This window comes from Suricata suricatta, chromosome 16 (assembly GCF_006229205.1).
Source record: "Suricata suricatta isolate VVHF042 chromosome 16, meerkat_22Aug2017_6uvM2_HiC, whole genome shotgun sequence".
NCBI lineage: Eukaryota > Metazoa > Chordata > Mammalia > Carnivora > Herpestidae > Suricata > Suricata suricatta.
This window is the reverse complement of record NC_043715.1, coordinates 8,786,674-8,805,901: the sequence shown is the minus strand read 5'-3', so window position 1 is coordinate 8,805,901 and position 19,228 is coordinate 8,786,674. Positions and strand designations below refer to the sequence as shown.

General features: G+C 45.1%; 1 protein-coding gene and 1 long non-coding RNA gene across 18 annotated transcripts in view; one reads left to right on the top strand and one right to left on the bottom strand.

Annotated features, from left to right (window-relative positions):
- WWOX (WW domain containing oxidoreductase) overlaps positions 1-19,228 on the top strand; it is a 923,424-nt gene that overhangs the window by 249,829 nt on the left and 654,367 nt on the right. The gene's annotated exons all lie outside the window — the stretch shown is intronic.
- Positions 4,730-7,572, bottom strand: LOC115281157. Its single transcript, XR_003904124.1, has 2 exons — positions 7,448-7,572; positions 4,730-4,838 (listed from the first exon to the last, which is right to left on the bottom strand). It is a non-coding gene; the product is annotated as an uncharacterized LOC115281157 (long non-coding RNA).

Here is a 19,228-nt window from a genome sequence, read left to right as displayed (position 1 = left end):
CTGCATTACCCTTTGCTCAACATGAGGAATCCATTTCTGGTTTGCCTAACAGAGGATCTTACTGCTCTGCTTTTTTTTCACAGTATGAAATCTAAAAGAAAAGAAAAAAGGAGAGGCAGAGTTTAGCTATAATGAACTCTCTAAATCTAGATCTTAATTATGACTTTTTAAGGAAAAATTTAAAAAGGCTACAAGTTAATTTTTTCCCCTCCCATACATTTTCCATCTTAGGGTATTGAAAAATTACATGGTGAAGCATTTACTATATCTAGGGATGTCAGGGAAGAGCAAGTCTCTTGTAAAGAAATTCTTTGCCTTCTGAAATTTAATTCTTTAGGCATCTTTTAATATAATTTTTTTAAAGTTTCAAAAGCATTTTATATACTGTTGTTTCTTATTAAATGGGGCACCTGGGTGGCTCAGTTGGTTGAGTGTTCTACTTCGGTTTAGGTCATGATCTCACAGTTTGTGGGTTTGAATCCCGTGTTGATCTCTGTGCTGACAGCTCAGAGCCTGGAGCCTGCTTCGGATTCTGTGTAAACCGCCCCCCCCCCCCCCCCGCCTCTCCCCTACTCTCTCTCTCTCTCAAAAATAAATAAACATAAAAAAATTTAAATGAAAATACTAACTCAGAGTAGTATAGTGTGGTTCAGGGGTCAGCAGTCTCTTTCATAAAGGGCCAGAGACTTTTCAGGCCATAAGATCTCTTTGCAATTACCCAGCTCTGCCTTTGTAGCATGAAAGCAGCCATGGATAATATTTGAGTGGGTGAGCATGACTGTGTTCCAGTAAAACTTTATTTAGAGGACCAAGCAATGGGCCAGATCTGCATAGGAGCCATAGTGTGGCAGCCCCTGGTGTGGGAAGAATAGTTTTGTGGCTCACCTGAACATAGATTTAAATCCCAGTTCTAATATTTACCAGCTGTGTGGCCTTGGTAAAACTCTTGGCATCTCTGGGCCTTGCTATCCAGATCTGTGTAAAGTAGGTTATTACATAAATTTTTCATGGTTGTTGAGGAGGAAAGCCATAATACCTGAAATAACCCAGCACATCTCAGTGCACTGTGCCTATGACTATTATTAATTTGTATTTGTTTCTTTTCTTGATCCTAAAATTATCTGAGAGGTGTTTAAGAATAGATGCAATATGATAAAATAGAAATAACAAATCTGCTGGTGTGCCTGGGTGGTTCAGTCGGTTAGGTGTCGGACTTTGGCTCAGGTCACCATCTCCCGGTCCATGAGTTCAAGCCCTGTGTTGGTGTCTCTGCTGATAGCACAGAGCCTGGAGCCTGCTTCCAATTCTGTGTCTCCCTCTCTCTCAAAAATAAGTAAATGTTAAAAATTATTAAAAAAAAAAAAAAGAAATAAGAAATCTACTTACACAGAGAAAGGAGATAAAAGCGGACTTGTAAGATGTGGTCCTAGCTGAGCTGTGGATCTTAATAGATCTTCCAAAATCCTTAAAAATTGGACCTAAGAATGAGCTTTGAGATTCCTGGCAATCAAGAAAAGGGGGAGAATGACCTTCACACGTTGCCTACAAGCTGAAAGCATGACAAGATCCAAACAGAAATGATTGTCATCATGCAGTGCTCCGCTGAGGATCTCCGAGGAAATGGCTAGACTCTGATCATTGCTATTGCTGCATCTGTTTCCCTTGGCTTTCGGTAGCTTTTCCAGATGACTAGTATTGTCCTAAGAGCATCCTGCTTTGAATGTACAGGAACGTTGGGCGGGTATAGCGGGACATACTGCAGATAATTAGCCTGTGTCTTCTGTGGTACCTAAGTGCCTCATCTGCCTTCTCCTCCCCTCCCTCTGTGTGTGTGTGTGTGTGTGTGTGTGTGTGTGTGTGTGTGTTTAACGTTTCCCCTTCACATCGTTATTTATTCAGTGTTTACAATGGTCCAGGAACTGGGCTCGACGCCAGCATTAAACCCTTTGCCATCTCACTTCTCTCCTGCCTTAATTTCTCTCGTAGAATAGTTGTGAAGCTTGAGGTTTTGTTTTTGTTTTTTTTTTTTTTTGGATAGCTTTCCATGATGACTCTCTTCAAAAACATCCCCTTAGTGGAGAAGAATATTTATTAAATTAATTAGGGGCCACATCGCAATTAAATGTGTCAGGAAAAAAAATTCAGCGAGCCTTTGGCCATCATTAAGAGTCATCACAGCTAAGGAATACATGAAACTGTGTTCGAATTAACCACAACGATATTTGCAAAATAAACAGTTTTGATTTCCCAACAGAATTCTCAGTTCAGCCATCACTATCATGTTTCATGACATCAAAGTGATGTATGTTAATTGAAGACACACACAAAAAACTTCCCTTCCAGGAAGAATAAAAACCCAGCTTTGGAGGATTGCTAGAATAGCTTGGTGGCTGCTTTCTCGTAGACTCACCATCCCACCAGTGTATACATAGCCCAGCTTATGTCTGTAGCTCTCTAGTAAATAATATGAATTTTATCGCTGTTATTCAACAGTGAACGCTTAAGTCACTGGACTAGAATGAAAGTCAGCAAAGTTTTTCCATAAAGAATCAGGCAGATATATAAATATCTATTTTAGTATTTTTGCCTTTGTGAACCAGATGGTCTCTGTAGCAATTTGTGTTGAGTGCATCTTGATTGTTGAGTGAGGCCTTTGTAATTCACAAGTCGTCACTGAGACCTTACAAATGACTGGGTGTTTCTGTGTTCCAATAAAACTTTATTCATAAAAACAGGAAGTGAGCTGAAGTTTGGATTTGGTCTGGGAGTTGTGGCTCGCTAATTCTTGGACCAGAACCCACTGTCTCTTGAAATGGGACTCATTTTGATAGCATCTTGTCTCACTATGAGAAATATATGCCGTTTTTCTTAGAAAATGGATTACGGTACTCCTGATCAAGATAAACAAGTATATATAGCCACCGTGCCTGGTTAATTTCAACTCTGCAGAAAGTACTCTGAAACTTAAGAGGCTGGGAGAAAAGATAAGAGTTTGAATAGAGCAGCGTGCTGTGCTGAGGTTTGGAGATACGGCCATTTGGGAAAGCAGGTCACCTAAGACAACTAAGTGTTGTTTAACCACTAAGACACTGAAATCCTAATTGGGGCTTGGAACCATATAATGATGATGATGATCATAGTTGCTTATATCTATCACTTATTTAAAAATGTGTCAAGCACAATTAAGTACTTATATGTCATCCCATTTTATCCTCACTAGGACTCAGGGTAGGTCAAAAGTGGTAGAAGAACAGCAGTGTCTTATGGTTCAGCCTAATGGAATGATCAGCCACATTTCATAGATCAAGATATCAAGGCTTAAAGAGATTAAAGACTTTGACCAAGGTCATGCTTGCCGGTAGGTAGTGAGGCTAGAAGTTGGTCCAAAATCCGTGCTGCCTCCGAGCTTGGCTTCGACAGTCGTTTGGAGAATCAGGAAGATCTGTCTCATTTGGGAAATGCATCGTGCAGGATGCATTGCCTCCAAGGGCAATTTGTCCCATTAAGAGGATGGATGACAACCCCTGCCTACTGGGACAACTATTAAGGTCACTTCAAGGTTGAAGGAGATGCTCCTTCCAGCCAATTTTCTCTCACCAAGAGGGAATTGTTTTGCTGAAATATGTGGAAAGGAGGTTAAATAAGCCCGATGGAAGAGAGGCTCCTCCCCTCGGCTAAGGAACTCAGACTGTTTTCCACCCGGTATGTCAAAGGGGTCTTGTCTGCGGCGTCAGGGTAAGCAGAGCTGGCAACTCTTTACTCTTGCTTGCAATTGTCTTTGTACATTTACTCCAAGTGTCAGTGTTCATTTCCCCTTACTTCCCACTTGCCATCATCATGATGCTGATCAGGTAGACAGAAGTAGACCAAAGGGTCATTTTGCTGTTTATGCACCTGAACTGCCACAGTGGTCACTCCGGACCACAAGCCCAGTCCTGACACTGCTCTGTGGAGGGACCTTTCGGTGACGTCTTGCCACCTGAACCGCAAAGGCTGCGTTTGCCGGTGTGGCGTCCCGGGGCCTCTGGGGTCTGCCGCACCCCCTCCACCTTCATTTCCCGGGGTCCCTTCCCAGCCCAGGGTCCCTGTACTCTGCTTCCGGAGATGCTCCAACGCTCTGCCTCCTGATTCTGGGCCTGTGCTCCTGACTTGAGCCCCTCCTCTCCTACCTGTCCACCACCCCCACCCCCTCCCCGGATGACTTTGTCGCATCCACGTTCCCCACTCTCCCCTCCACACCATGGTTGAGTTGATAAGTCACTTCTCAGAGTATCCACAACACACACCCTCATCACACCTGAATACCTTAGGGATGCTTTTCTATTGATTTTTCTTTGTGAGACTGATTCCCACACAGGCAGCGGCGTTGGCCCTGTTTTCTTTGTCTTCCGCTGGATCTCTGTTCCACACCTTACTAATGTGGGGACCATATCAAATTCCTTAATCTCTCTGATCCTCAGTTTCTTCATCAGTAGAAGTGGGAGATGATGGCAGGACCATCGTGGGTGGCTGAGAGGATTAAATAGCATCATGTCTGTAAGACATAGTACCTGATACCTAATAAACAATCCGTTTTAGCTACATCACCACTGTTGCTGTCATTATGATCAGCCGTTGCAATGATTGCATACCCTGCCTTATAATAAGCTCACAGAAGTGGGTGGGTGGGGTGGGTGGTTGGTCCCGTGGCTGGGAGGCAGGAAGGAAGGATAGAAACGGAAACCCTCAGTTCCATTTGGTGACCCGAATGTTGCTTTTAATGTGCCGATTCTCAGCCATTCCCCAGTTCTTGAACTGATAAGTCCCGTGGATGGTATCAAGGTTATCCATTTCCAGATCTAGGGAAACAAATGTTTGAAGTAGTCATATATACAGTAGCTCTTGTAGACAAAAAAACCCCCAAAGACAAAAACCACAAGAAAAACAAGACAAAACAAAACAATACCATAAAAATTTCCTTCTGGGAAACCATGGGCTCCCCTGCCGTGGGACAGGCCGCCTGGCGCGCTGGCCTGGCGTCACGTGGCTGGCAGAGGGGTAGCACCTCCAGGCCCTGCCTCGTCCGTTCCTTGACCTGCTCTGGGACCACCATCCTGGCCTCGAGGCAGCAAGCCTGTGATTGCTCTCAGAGAGCCCCGGTCTCCGCAAGACTCAGGAAGAGCGTTTCAGTGTCTGGTTGAGCAGGTCACGGCCCATCTTCGCTCGCGAACCTCGCTTGGGTTTTCTCCTGGTACTGCCCTGCCACCCCCATTGTCAAGTCCCAAGTCGGCTTTGTGCGGCTTGTGCTTCAACCACACGGACATCGCGTTCTAGTATCATGGGAACCGTCTCTTTCCCCCAGTAAATTGGTGAGAAGCCAGCTCTTGTCAGCCTAAAAACCCGAATATACATTTGAAGTACATCAACGGTGCTGCGCCGTGGCAGCCTGCTGAAAGTCCCCGAGGAAGATGATACTTTAAGTTGAACTACCTGTCACCGCACTGTATTTTTAATATTGTGAGTCATTTGTTTTCTTCATTTTATAAGAATCTACCTAACGCCTTGTCACCCAGAAAAATTTAAACGGATCCTCTCAATTAGCGGCAACAGTTCTTATTTTGCCTTTCAAAGGCTCCTACTACTGTTACAGTTCAGACACCGGCTCTTAATCAAAAAGATACTTTAGCTGACATTATGCAGTCGTTGATAACCAAAACCAGAGAGAAGGGAAGGTTCGAGGTTGTGTGAGAAGTACACGTAATGGGAAGGTTGACAGGCGACGTGGCTTTGGGAAATGGATCCGGGCACGGTGTCTCCCGCCTGGAAGGACAGAGGTGTCTCAGGTTCCCACGTCAGATCTCCCAACCCTCAAGGCACCGTCACAGTGGGTCTGAGCTCAGCTGTGCGTGGAATCAGCTGGGAACCGTTAAAAAACGCTGCTGCCTGCCTCTACTCCCATTCAGACGCTCCAGTTTCTGGGTTGTGCGCTGGGCATTTGGGTTGTTAGCATCCTCCCAGGCGGTTCTCTAGGCTGCCGTGGACGGGGGCCGGGGGGGGGGGGGCACTGAGCACCACCCCCTCCCTATCTGGGTCTGCAGTGTCCGTTGTTAGTTGCCCACCTGGAGTTCGGCAGCGATAATCACTTTGCCTCTTCTGCTGTCACCCCGTCCGCTAAAGCAGCTCAGAGCACTGACCGAGGTCCCTCACAACCACCATTAGTGTGGTGTCCGACCAGCTCAGGTCCAAAGCCTGTCATGACAGCGGAGGACCCTGAGCAAGTTACCTTTGTTTCCATGAGCCTCAGTTTTCTCATCCGTGGAATGGATGAGAGTCAGAGCTGCATTCTGAGGATTGACAGCGGTAACTGTGTATGTGTCGAGGGTGTATCCGTGTCTGGAGAAGAGCAGGTCGGTGGTCAAAGGCGGCTGTGCCTGCCCTTGCCTCCCACGCAGCCCAGTGCAGGGAGCTCACGGGGTGGGGCCCCTGCAGGAGGCGCCGGGAGCTCAGGGTGAGGAAGCTGGGGTGGCCGCCTGCCCCTGGGGAGGTGCCCCTTTATGGTGGGGGTTGAGTAGATAGTGTCAGAGTTTGAGGTTTTAAGTTGGTGGACGTGCCCCATGACCCCACCACCCACGTTTGTTCCTCCCGCATCTTGTCATGTGCCTTCTGTGTTTTATGTAACTGCTCAGAAACGGCAGCGCTGAGACCAGACCCCCCAACAGTCAACCCACGTGCCCTGGAAGTGGCCCTGCCGCCTCCCAGAGCCTTTCCGTAAGACTCCCCTAAGTCTTAAGGAAAATTTTTGGAATTCTAGGGAAACATACAAAAGAAAGCACCAATTCACCATAATTCCCCATCCTGGACAATGCATGGTGGCAGCTCGATGTACCTGTTTTCTTGTGTTCTTAGATTCTTAATAAGAGAAAGCCTGTTTACCTGTATTCTTTATGCATTTTTTCAAATAAGAACTCACATGTAATAAAATTCACCATTTTAAAGTGTCCAGTTTGTTGGATATTAGTATATTCACAGAATTGTTCAACCATTACCACTATTGAATTCCAGAGCATTTTCATCATCCTAAGAAGAAACCCTTACCCCCCCCCACCCCCCAGCAACCACTGATCTAGTTTCTGTCTCTGGATTTGTGGCCTTTTGTGGCTGCCTTCTTCACTTGGTGTAACGTTTTCAAGATCCATCCACGTTCCTCATGTATCGGCACTCCATTCTTTTTTCTTTTTCTTTTCTTTTTTATTTCCCCAAATAGGATTCCATTGTATTGATCTAATACTTGCTTTATCTATTTGCCAGTTGATAAACATTTGGGCTCTTTATACCTTTGGGCTATTCAGAATCCTGCCTTACGAACATTACAGAGTTTTGTGTGGATGTGTTCTGTCCTTTGTGCTGGGTGTATGCCTGGTGGAATTGCGAGGTCGTGGGGTGACTTTAGGTGACACTTTTTGAGTACCTGTCAGCCTTTCCCTCAGCTGCTGCCCCAGCTTCCACTCCTCCCAGCAGTTGCTTGTTAGTCTTCTTTTTCATCTTAAATCACAGCCATCCTTTCTCATCGTAGCCTCCCTAGTGGTTGGCAGGTGGTAGTGTTACATAGATTCTCTTGTAATCCGTTTTTCTTCATTCTAAGAACACCATGAGAATTCTTTTTATGTCATTAAACAGATTTCCTTTTCCTCTAAGTTTATTTATTTTGAGAGAGAGAGACAGAGCATATAAGCCAGGGAGGGCCAAAGAAAGGGAGGAGAGAGAGAGAGAAAGAGAGAGAGAGAGAGAGAGAGAGAGAGAGAAAGAGAGAGAGAGAATCCCAAGTAGGCTCCATGAGCTCCAGCAGCATGGAGCCCGACCTCGGACTTGAACTCACAAACCATGAGATCATCATGACCTGAGCCAAAAGCAAGAGTTGGACGCTTAACTGACTGAACCACACAGGCACCCCACCCAACATATTTTTACAATTTGAATTTTAAGGGATTTACGGTAATCCATTGCAAATAAGTAAAGTTACCTAACCAATCTTGAATTGTCCGATGCTCGGTTGCCTCTAATTTTTTTGGCACTGTTAGAAGCGCCGTGGTATGGACCTGCACATACCTTCTTTTGGATCTTTTGTTTCATTAGGGTCCGTTCTTGCCAGGGGACTTTCTGGATCAAATCATATGAATATCTTTTAATACTGCTGATGAAGGAAGCCAAATTACCCTCCGGATATGTTACATGTAACTTTTCCTCCTTTCCTCACTAAACACTAGGCAATTGCTATTAAAATCTGAAATGTTTATTTAATTGCTGTCGAATATTTATTATTGAATGCAAGGTTCTGTTCATTAGTCATCGAAGTTCTTTTTTCAGTTGCTTAGTCATGTCATCTGTGCCCATTGTACCCCCGCGGAGGAGAAACCACTTCCTGATGGGCACAGAAGAGACGTCCTAGGTTTTCCCTCATTGGTGAGGATGCACGGGGGAGCTCACTGGAGCTGAGCAGTCTGGGAAAGTAGACAGAGCACTGCACTGGGAGTCAAGAAGGACCAGATGTCTCCCAGCTCTATCACTGTCACCAGTTCTTAGCTCATTCCTTGTCTTAGATGGTGCGTTCTAGGCTCCTCCTTGGGTTTTTTTCCATTGTAGAAGCACAGCTCCGGCCTGCGACTCTGCTCTTTTTCCAGAAACTTCCTCTGACTCAGCTCTACTCTGCTCTGCCATCTAAAAGCGGGACTTGCCACCCTATTAGAAGGAGGCCTTCCCATTGATTTTACACGAGAATGAGCTAGAGCCTTTAAAGACCTGGACACCAAAATAGATTTCAGTCACAGGCTTCCCTGCCCTGTTTGACCCCCCAGTGTCTCGGACCAGGCAGACCTCTCTTCCCCGTTTCCCATCCTTCGGTGGAGTCCCAGGCTTGGTGGAGCCGTGGATGAGGTTGTGTTATCTGCCGCTGCCCCCAGCTGTACCGCTGGAAAGTGGGGGCCTGCCGCTCAGTACCTGCCAGGGCAGGAGCCAGCTGGGGCCTTCCTGTCCTGCTTTTCGTATTGCTCGTGTCTTCTCCGGTGGTTTCTGAGAGCTCACATGGGTCTAATCCTGTTTCGTTTTAATAAAAGGCTTATCCGCTTTAATGATCTTTCAGGCAGATGTCAAACCTATTTATTTCACCATTATGGCTGCACAAGTTCTGTGACAGCAGAAGTGGTACACGCCCATTGCAGACCATTTGAAAAAAACGTGGAAAAGCACACATATGAAAATTGCCCACGTTCCTGGCCCTCCATTAATCTCTCTTTATTTCCTAAAAGTTTTTACTATGGAGACTTTCAAATACACACGAGAGAAAAAAGGTATAATGGGCTTTCCCATATTATAATTATCAGCATATGGTCCATTTTACTCAATCTGAAGTCCCTTTCTTGCTAGATTATTTTACAGCAAATAAATTTATAGCATTATATTTTACAGCAAATAAATTTACAGCATTATAAATTTCCATCCCACGAAAGCACTGTTCCTAACGGTTAATACTGCTGTTCATATTTCCAAATATCACCTTCTGTTTTGTTTTTTAACTTCCAGTGGAACACTAGGCATTCTATAGGAAAGCCATTCAATATGTTTTTAAATACATATTTCAAATAATTTTGAAAAATGTGTTTCTCATATATGTTTTTCCCTAAGTTTTCTGTAATCATTTAGTTGATAGTAAATTATAAAATGAATACGATGGGTTGTATAAAATACTGGTCTAAAATATGTCAAAGAAAGACAAAGAAAATAAAAATTTCAACCTAATCTTTTTTTTTTGAAAAAAAGGATTAAAATTTTGTTTTTGAGAAATAAACTCAACCTGACATATTAAGATCTTAATCCTAGGCTGACATAGCATCACAAACTGAAACCATTTAGCTCTGCATAATTGATCAACTGTCCAAAAAAGGAAACAAAACAAAACAAAACATAAAACTTCCCAAAAAAAACACCCAAACCACACAACCAGTTTTCATTGAACTCGCTTTCTCTTGCTTGAGTCATCTTCTCTGTTCTCCGTGGAAGTGCGAGGAAAGGGTGGACGGGCCCTGGAGAGCTGTTAGCCACAGCCGCCCCAGTTCACCGGGGAAGGAGCCCAACTGGAGGCCGCCGAACTCATTCTGAGTGTCACGGTAGGTTTCTCAGAACCCAAGGACTTTTTTGTAACCGAGATAGAATTTGTAGACCATAAATTCACCATTTTAAAGTGTACAATTCGGGGGGGGGGGGCGGCACCTGGGTGGCTCAGTGGGTGAAGCGTCAGACTCTGGATTTCAGCTCAGGTCATGACCTTACAGTTCATGAGCTGACCGTGCAGAGCCTGCTTGGGTTTCTTCCTCTCTCTGTCCCTCCCCTACCTGCGCTCTCCCCGCCTCCCACAACATAAATGAAGATTAAGAAAAATAGAGTGTACAGGTCAGCAGTTCTTATTGTATCCACTGAGTGGGGTGACCGTTACCATAATTCCAGAATATTTCTGTCACTCCAAAAAGAAACCCGTGTGCCCATTAGCAGTGATTTCCCACCTCCCACCACTGCTCCAGCCCTAGGCAAGAGCTCATGTTTCTCCCTCTGCCGATTTGCCTCTTCTGGACATTCTCCATCAACGGAATCATTAATACGTCATCTTTTGCAACTGGCTTCCTTCACTTAGCATAATGTTTTTGAGTCTTGGCATGATCAGTACTTCCTTGCTTTTTATGGCCAAATAATATTCCATTACAAAGGTAGACCGCATTTTGTATACCCGTGCGTCTGTTGGGAGACATTGGGCTTATTTCCACTTCTTGGCTACTGGGCATAATGCTGCTGTAACGCTATTCCTAGTACCTTGCCTTCTTGGAAGCCATCGTGCTAGTGGGGGTGGACGGTGTTGGACGGTAGGCTGATTGGGGCAGTGGAGCAGCTCTCTGGGGATCAGGATTCCTCCCATAACAAGACCCTGCCTGAGCTCTCTTGAAGAACAGCCCACTGGGACGCAGCCAGCGGTCCTCTGATCTAGAAATCACATCTCCTGGGGAGAAGTTTTCAAGTCCACGATCACAGCCAACAAGAGACCAAGATGTTGTAGTCGCCCTTTTTTTTTGTTTTAAGAAGAGAGCTGCTAGCACAAAGTGACTGGCCGCCTCCAACTTGGGCTCAATTATTTTGTAAAGCTTTTGTTTCCTTGACCTCTCCTGGCCCAGGAAATAATTCCAACCAATGATGGTTGCCTCCCTTTGGCACTGGGGTCTGGTTGCTTTACAGCTGATGACAGAGGGGCCACACTGCTACCGTATCGGAATTAATCCTTAACTCCAGAGCTGCGTGCTGTTTTCTGGCAAGGTTGTATTTCTTCATTAGCTATTCCCAGGGCCCAGGGAGTCCCAGAGGATGTCAGAGTACATTAATTTTTATCATAACATGGAATCTTTCAGGTCTGAATGGCAGCACACAGCTGTCAGGGGCTTTCTGAACTCGATTACAGCTCCATATATCTCTAGGCAAAACAGAGGCAGGAGTCCTCATTGGCAAGGGAATGTACAAAATGCATGAGATGTTTTATTGTTTGAGTAACTTGACCGCGCACTTAAGCACATTCCCCAACTAATTTTTTTCCCTCTTGTCCATGTAAGTTCCCCTGTGCCGCTCCACATTAACCCCCCTCCCCTCACTGTGACCGCATAAGGTATATTTTAAATAAGCTCTTCTGCATCGTGGTAATGAAATCATCACCTGACACACTTAGACAGCTATGCTATAAATAGATTAAAAAATGAATGTTCCCAAGATTTTTCAGCAGAATTTATTTAGCAGATTGGTATCGCAGAAGTTTATAAATAATGGCTTGTAATGCCTCATCTTGCTTTATGGCTGCAAAATATCGTTTTAATTCGAAAGAATGCTAATTTGTTTTCAGAGAGGCGAGTTATTTCTTCATTGACTTTATATTCCTCCCCTGTCCACAGAGTAGAGTTTTTGGAGGGGTGCATTTTACTTAGCGAAAGATGCCCAGGTATGATTTCCACCTTGCCAGCAAATGCCAGGGGCCCCCGATGAGCAAGGCCCTGTGTTATATTTAGTACTCGGCCTGCCTGTGAGGACCCTCCCACAAAGAAATCCCAGTCAAAGAGAGAAGGCTGCATTTTTATTTGTGAGGCCAGTCGATTCCTAGGCATGGCCAAGTAATTTACTGCCGGCTCTCGTTCCGTCTCTCCAGTGTCCCAGATAATTCTGATTTTTTTCCATAATGGACGTGTTTTCTGAGGCCACGCGCCCTCTTCACTTAATTACTCCCACTGCCGGGGCAGCCGAATCGCAGGAGCTCTGTGGCCCACCGAGCACTTTTGCAGAGTTCTCCTATCACTGTTTATGCATATGATGGACACAGGCAAGAATTCTTTTTATCTTAACACGTACTAATTTTTAAGAAACTAAAACCAGAACAGCAACCCTCTGTAGCAGCTGCTTTGGCAAAGGACAAGACTGAGAAATACAGATGAGGGGCTTTCCAGTGCATCTTTTTTTTTTTTTTTAAAGTTTTTACGTTTGTTTGTTTTTGAGGGAGAGCGAGAACACAAGCCGGGCCAGGGGCAGAGGGAGAGGGGTCCCGAGGATCTGAACTGGGCTCTGCACTGAGCGCACAGAGCCCGCCGTGGGGTTTAAACTCATGAACTGCGAGATCATGACCTGAGCCGAAGTCGGACTCTTCCCCGACTGAGCCGCCCAGGCGCCCCTCAGTGCGTCTTTTTTAAAAAGGCGAATACAGGTGGTCCGTCGATTTGACACCAGTCAGGCGAGTGGCACAGAGAGGACTGCGTTGTGGAGGAAGCCGACGCCAAGAGAGGTTCTCTGGGTTAAACCGATCACGTGCAGTGATTGAGTCCATGAGCGAGGATGCAGGGAGCTGTCCCCAGCGAGATCTTTCTTAGTTTTCAGGGATTCGGTGATTCAACAAACTTCTCTTGCATCTCAGACAGGGTGCTGGGTGTGGGAGCACAGGGGTGACTTCAGAAGTAGACTCAGCCCTTCGGGGGTTTCCGGCTGCCCCTGGAATGACGTACTCCATTTTGCGTTCCAGAAAACCGAGTGCCACAGAGAATGTAACCCGCTCCCTCCTCTGTAAATAATGCCAGCCCAGCCCTCCCTGTCCGCCCGCCTCTCCCCTTCCTGCATTTGTCTGAGTAACACTCACACTCTCTGAGTTCCTTGTGGAGTTTATTCCCCTCCACCTCAGCCTCCCAAGACTACTTGCGCGTCACAAGTGTGTTTCTGTAGGAGGTGACCTTCATTTGTCACACGAACAAATGGGAGTTTGCCACCAGAGACTTGGACTCGTTTGCATTTTCTCCATCTGCGCAAGCTACGTTCAAGTGAAGTTACTGGGTTATGAGCGTGGTTGAATTTATTTGTCCTTACTGTTCCCACCTTTCCGTCCTTATTGTGCTCATCATTGGTTGTCCAATGTATTCAATATTCCTGGGGAGCGGGAACACCGGGCAATCAAGAGTTGAAGGCGAAGGGGAGGGATGAAACAGAAACAGAGCTGCACTGAAACACCAAAGCGTCCCGCCTGCCTTTGAGATACCATGTCAAATTGATACATATTTCCTAGAAAGCTTTCTTGGAAGAAGATGAAGGTATTGTCCTGTTGTGCACCTTGCACCACTTAGAATTAGTGATGTTGAGATTTTGCTGTGGGGCCTGTATATGATAGCGTGGGAAAGTATAATCACGGTAATGAATACGAGGCAAAAATGTGAGGAAATCACAAAAACAAGCGTGTTTCTATTTTCTGTTAAGTGTATGTACTGATGTTCTGGAATTCACTCTAAGAAGTTGTAAATGGTGCATGAAATGAAAAATTCTTGGTGGTCTCCAGGGACACAGCCAGTGCTCTGCTCTATTCCTGCTGATTGGTTTGGATTATTTTCTTCATTCTAATTTAGGAAATAAAAAAAGTGTAGCTGGGTTATCTTAACAGCAGAGCCCACCCTGGGTTAATTATTACTTTAATACTTGATGGTGTCCTTCAATTCTTAAAACACGTGGGTCCTTTAAAATTTAAAAGCACAGCTAGACTGTCACTGGCCATCTAAACTGATGTTGGTTTTATGTGTTCAAATTTCTGTTGTTCTACTTTTCTGATTTCTTTGCATATTTATTGAGGATCTTCCCTCTCAGAGATATTGGGTAAGAACTTGGGAAACCATCTATAGGTATTTTATAACTGTGGGAGACAATGATATGCATATTTTATATCTCTGAATTATTGATAGATAGCATGTCCCCAAGTGCAGCCAAGATCTAGGATATAGGCAGCTGGGGAAAGATAACCTGTCTTAGGTACCATCCCTCTAAAGGCTGATGTAAGTATTTCACATTTCTCTCTAATTTTCACAAGTAGCAAACAAGGTGTGTATTATCACCTTCCTTTTTTTTTTTTTTTAATTTTTTAATGTTTAGTCATTTTCAGGAGATGGTGAGAGACAGAGCGTGAGCAGGGGAGGGGCAGAGAACGAGGGACACACAGAATCTGAAGCCGGCTCCAGGCTCCGAGCTGTCAGCCCAGAGCCCGACACGGGGCTCGAAACTGTGAACTGGGAGATCATGACCTGAGCCGAAGTCGGACGCCTAACTGACTGAGCCACCCAGGCATCCCCGCCATTCCCTTTTATCATTATTATCATTGTAAGTTTGAGTAGCGGGTTACATATTTTTTCCACTATGTTACCCTAAGTAAGCACTTTTTCAAAAGTTTGTCCATAGGGCACCTAAAATCCTCGTGACTTTTGCCATCGGCGCACAGGGTGCATCTTAGATGGTTATGGTCTTGGTGGATTGCTACAGGGTTGAGAATCTTCACAGGGCTTGAGGGAGCTACACGAGAGATTTGCTGTGTTCCGTTTTACTCCGTCCTCTGTGAATTCAAAATCAACCAGCTTGGAATTCTACAGTAATTTTGTTGCCCTCCTTTTCTGGAAGGAAAAGAAAACCTAACACTTAGGAAGTCTGAGAAACAGTTGCATTTGGGACTTTGGGTCCTTAGGCCCTTTTTCTATTGAACTTCAGACTATTTCCAAATAGTATGAATCCCCGCAGCTCACTTGAGAAATGCCCCAGATGGTGTGACATTCTGTTTCAAGGAGGAATTGAAAACTATTTCCCTTTACATAACATTACACTTAGCTCATTCTTTTGCCGTGTCTGAGATGGAATCCCCCAAAGCCACAATTGTGTTAATATTCCGCGGGGTGTTTATTTAGGCTGTAAAGGTCTGTCTTGGTTTTTGAAGCATGTTATGATTCAGTTTACAAATCTTCATTGTAATTCAACCCCACGATGGTTGCTACTGCTGCTTGTAGATCGTTGCAAAGCACCTTCTCAGTCTTCAGGTTTGACACTGTGTGTCTGGTTCTTCGGTTGAGTCATCAGGGGCTGGTCTTGTCCTCAAAGCATAAATAACTCTGTCTGCATCCACTTTTCCCCTCCTTCTTTTGCCATATTCTAGGTAACAGTATATTGTAAAACATGCTGATGGAATATGATTTATAAACCAAATGTCACTGGGAAAATAGCATTTACTCTGTTCATTCATTCATTCATTCATTCATTCTATACAAAAGGCTTACTTCTTACTGTATGCAAACCAAGGCTGGACCAACAAAGACTTCTCTCCTCCGGGCATGGATTGTAGTCTGCTGTAGATCTGTCTGGATCGTGGCACAAAGATGGAGTCATGTGGGAATGGATACAACCCGGGCAGAATCGAAGGCCAAGCCTCCTGGGAGATGCTATCCCCCAGAAGCTGATTTTCTGTTTCCAGCAAACACTGCAGATGTGCTAGGGTTGGGTTGTCGCTAGTTACTGATGGGCGCTCAGAATGGCTGGCAGAGTTGAGAATGGCAATGGATGTTTGTGGAGGAAACACACAGGATGCTGGCCCTCGAGGGGTTGGTGTCAGTGGGAGGGGCTTGTAGGTCAGGGATCTCGGGAGACAGCTGGGTCTCCTGTCCCATGCATTTATCTCGCGGTCGTAGGTCGAAGGACCTTGTGTCCATTTGTTGTATCTGTCTTACCATCAATCACACTGTTGTTGACAACCTTGGAGAAGGTAGAGGGAAAGTGTTTAGGAAATTCAGAAGAGAGAGACAGTGGTTATTGTCCAGATGAGGAACAAGGATTCTCGAAGCAAGGAAGTGTCTTCTGAGTAGCCCTTGTAACACAGGGTGGGATTGTGATGTGTACAGTGGGTGGCTGGGACTGAGCGAGGGACCCATTAGGTCCACCTAAGTGGACTGATGAAATGAGGTAGGAAAGCACTATGTGTCAGTGAGTGGGCAAGGGTCGGAAAGTTGTGTGATAGAAACATCACTAGTTTCTCTACTGTCCAGAAGCCTCCACACCTAGCGTCGCCATGAGTGAGAGCCGGTTTGGAGATCGGCTGAAATGCTGACATTTTAATTCGAGTCTAATTTCGTAATGACACATCAGAGGATTGTTGTTTGTAGTCATGCAGGGTGTGCACTGAACAAATCTGGGAGCACTATTCACGTAGCCCACTCTCTGTGTTCAACCCGCTGGCCCCATATGGCAAGCCTTCCTCATCCCCTGTTTTCATGGCTAAGACTGTGTTTTCATGGCTAAGGAAAGGTTTTGGTGGCGGAGAGTCCTAGAATTCAATTCTGGCTTCTTGAGCGACCTGACCAGAGACAGTTGGAATCTTAGTTTTTCACTCTGTCAAATGGTAATGATGCGGTCTACCATAGGGGTTGCTATGATCATTGAAAAAGAATATCAACATTCCAAGAACTGCCATCAATGTTTCCTCAGACTGACATCATATCAACATGTATGGGTCTCTCTCTCAGTTCATGTTTACTAGGTCTGTGTGTTCAAATAAACAGGAACTTCTTAAAAAAATTTTTTTTTAATGTTTATTTTCTGAGAGACAGAGCATGAGTAGGGGAGGGGCAGAGAGAGGGAGACACAGAATCTGAAGTATACTCCAGGCTCTGAGCTGTCTGCACAGAGCCGGACACGGGGCTCAAACTCACATGCTGTGAGATCATGACCTGGGCCGAAGTCGGATGCTTAAGCGACGGAGCCCTCCAGGTGCCCCAGAACAGGCGCTTACTAAAGTTTCTGTCTGACCAACGTCTTACGCGCTGCTTTATAGGATGACAAAACTGTAGAATTGCAGCCCTACTGTTAACAGCGCTTACAAGTAGAACATAAAATTTCGTAAGAAAGGATTTTTGTGATTGGTCAGAACTTCCGGGAAGCTCACTGAGGAAAAGTTCAGCACTTGCCTATGGAATTACACAGATACTGAAAGCTTTACAAATTCAGAGCAGGCGCCGTCCTTTTTTTTTTTAATGTTTATTTTTGAGAGAGAATGAACATGAGTGGGGGAGGGGCAGAAAGCGAGAGGGAGAGAGAGAGAATCCCAAGCAGGCCCAGTGCTGTCAGCATAAAGCCTGATACGGGGCTTGATCCCATGAACCATGATATCGTGACCTCTGCTGAAATCAAGAGTCCAGGCCCAACTGACCCACCACCAGGCACTCCATGGAGGGCTATTGTTATGGGTGGGGAGGTTCAGGAAGGTTCCTTGAGAGATTTGGGGTTTGAGCTGGCTCTTGAACAAAAGGGAGGCAGTCAGCATCAGTGCCGTAGACTCGGGCCACGTGTTCTGTAGTCTCTACACTCTTACGTTCACCTGTTCTCCCTGCAAGTAGATTTTCACATTTTTCCAGGACCCAGGACAAAGCACATTGTAAATAGTCTGTGCATAGTTTACTTGACTTCAGTCGGACTGGACAGTTTTGTTTTAATCACCTGTCAGGTCCAAGGTGCTCTTCAGGTTGGTCCAGAGACACAGAGATGACTGAAGCCCGACTGCTGTGGTCCCACCAGGTGCAGTTAGCACACAAATGCCCAAGTCACTCATCCTCAGGGTGTGTGTCTGGGGCCATTAGAAGCATACAAAGCACTATTGTGTTTCTATCTTTTTTGAACTTATAGACCTTTTAAGTTGTATTTGACATACAGTAAACTTCACCCTTTTAATAATGTGGCTGCATGAGTTCTGACAAACACATAGCCACGAAGCCACCCCTGCCAGGACAGAGAGCATTTTCCCTCCTCCCACCTCTCCCCCGTGCCTCGTTGTAATTATTCCCACCTCTACACCCAGCCCCTGGCAACTGTCGCCTTTTTTTTTCTGTCTTCGGAGTTTTGCCTTTTCCAGAATGCTATATAAATGCAAGTATCCTTCCGTCTGTAGCTTTTTGAGTTTGGTTTCTTTCACATAGCATGATGCATCTATTGGTTATCTGTTGCTGTTAAATTACTCCCAAAACTTAGTGACTTAAAACAGCAAACATTTATCACCTTACTCTGTTAGTTTTCTGTTGCTATTGTAATAAATGACCACAAATGTATTGGCTTCCAACAACACATGGTCAAGGTGCAGGGGTATGTCTTCCTATCAACTTTATATAGCGTGATAACAGTATAATCATATTACAAATCTGCTCATTTCATTGGGAGGAAATACCTTATTTTAATTACTGCCATGGGAGGATTTTGACATGTGAAATCTGGTACTAGTTATTTGTCATTTAGTTCTATAAATTTTTAAATGTCTTTGTCAATTTTTCTGTTCGACTGTTGGAATGTGTTTAACTTGACCCCAGTATGCCCGGTAGATCAAATAAGGCAGAAGGTAGAGGTGGGAAGACCACATACAGGCTATTGCAGTGGCCAGAGCTAAAGACAGTGATCGTCTTGGCCTGAGTGCCCTACAAATCAGGCATGGGACAGGCACGGGTGTTCAGATGGTTTATAGGGGAAGTGTTCTCAGAGGAAGGCAGCGAGGGAAACAGGTTATGTTCAGCTGGAGACTAGCCTTAACCTCATCCCACAGGTTCCTGGGGGAGGAACTCACACTAGAATTGGTCCCCCTTGTTAGCAGGGCATCTGGGTCTGGGACATGACTTTCCAGATGGGACGGTGCCCATCGGTCAAGGGCAGTTTTCCAGAGAAGTTTGTGCTCTCGGCAGTGGAGAATGGATACACTGGACTCATCACTGAGATCTAGATAGAATATCTTAATGCTCACTCCATCGGAAATATAGGGAATTGGAAAAATATTAATAGTCTCTGAAGAGTCTAGAGATATTGGTGTTGACTAGTCTTAGAGACTAAGCATTTTCTAAGTGTTACTCATTCGGTGACC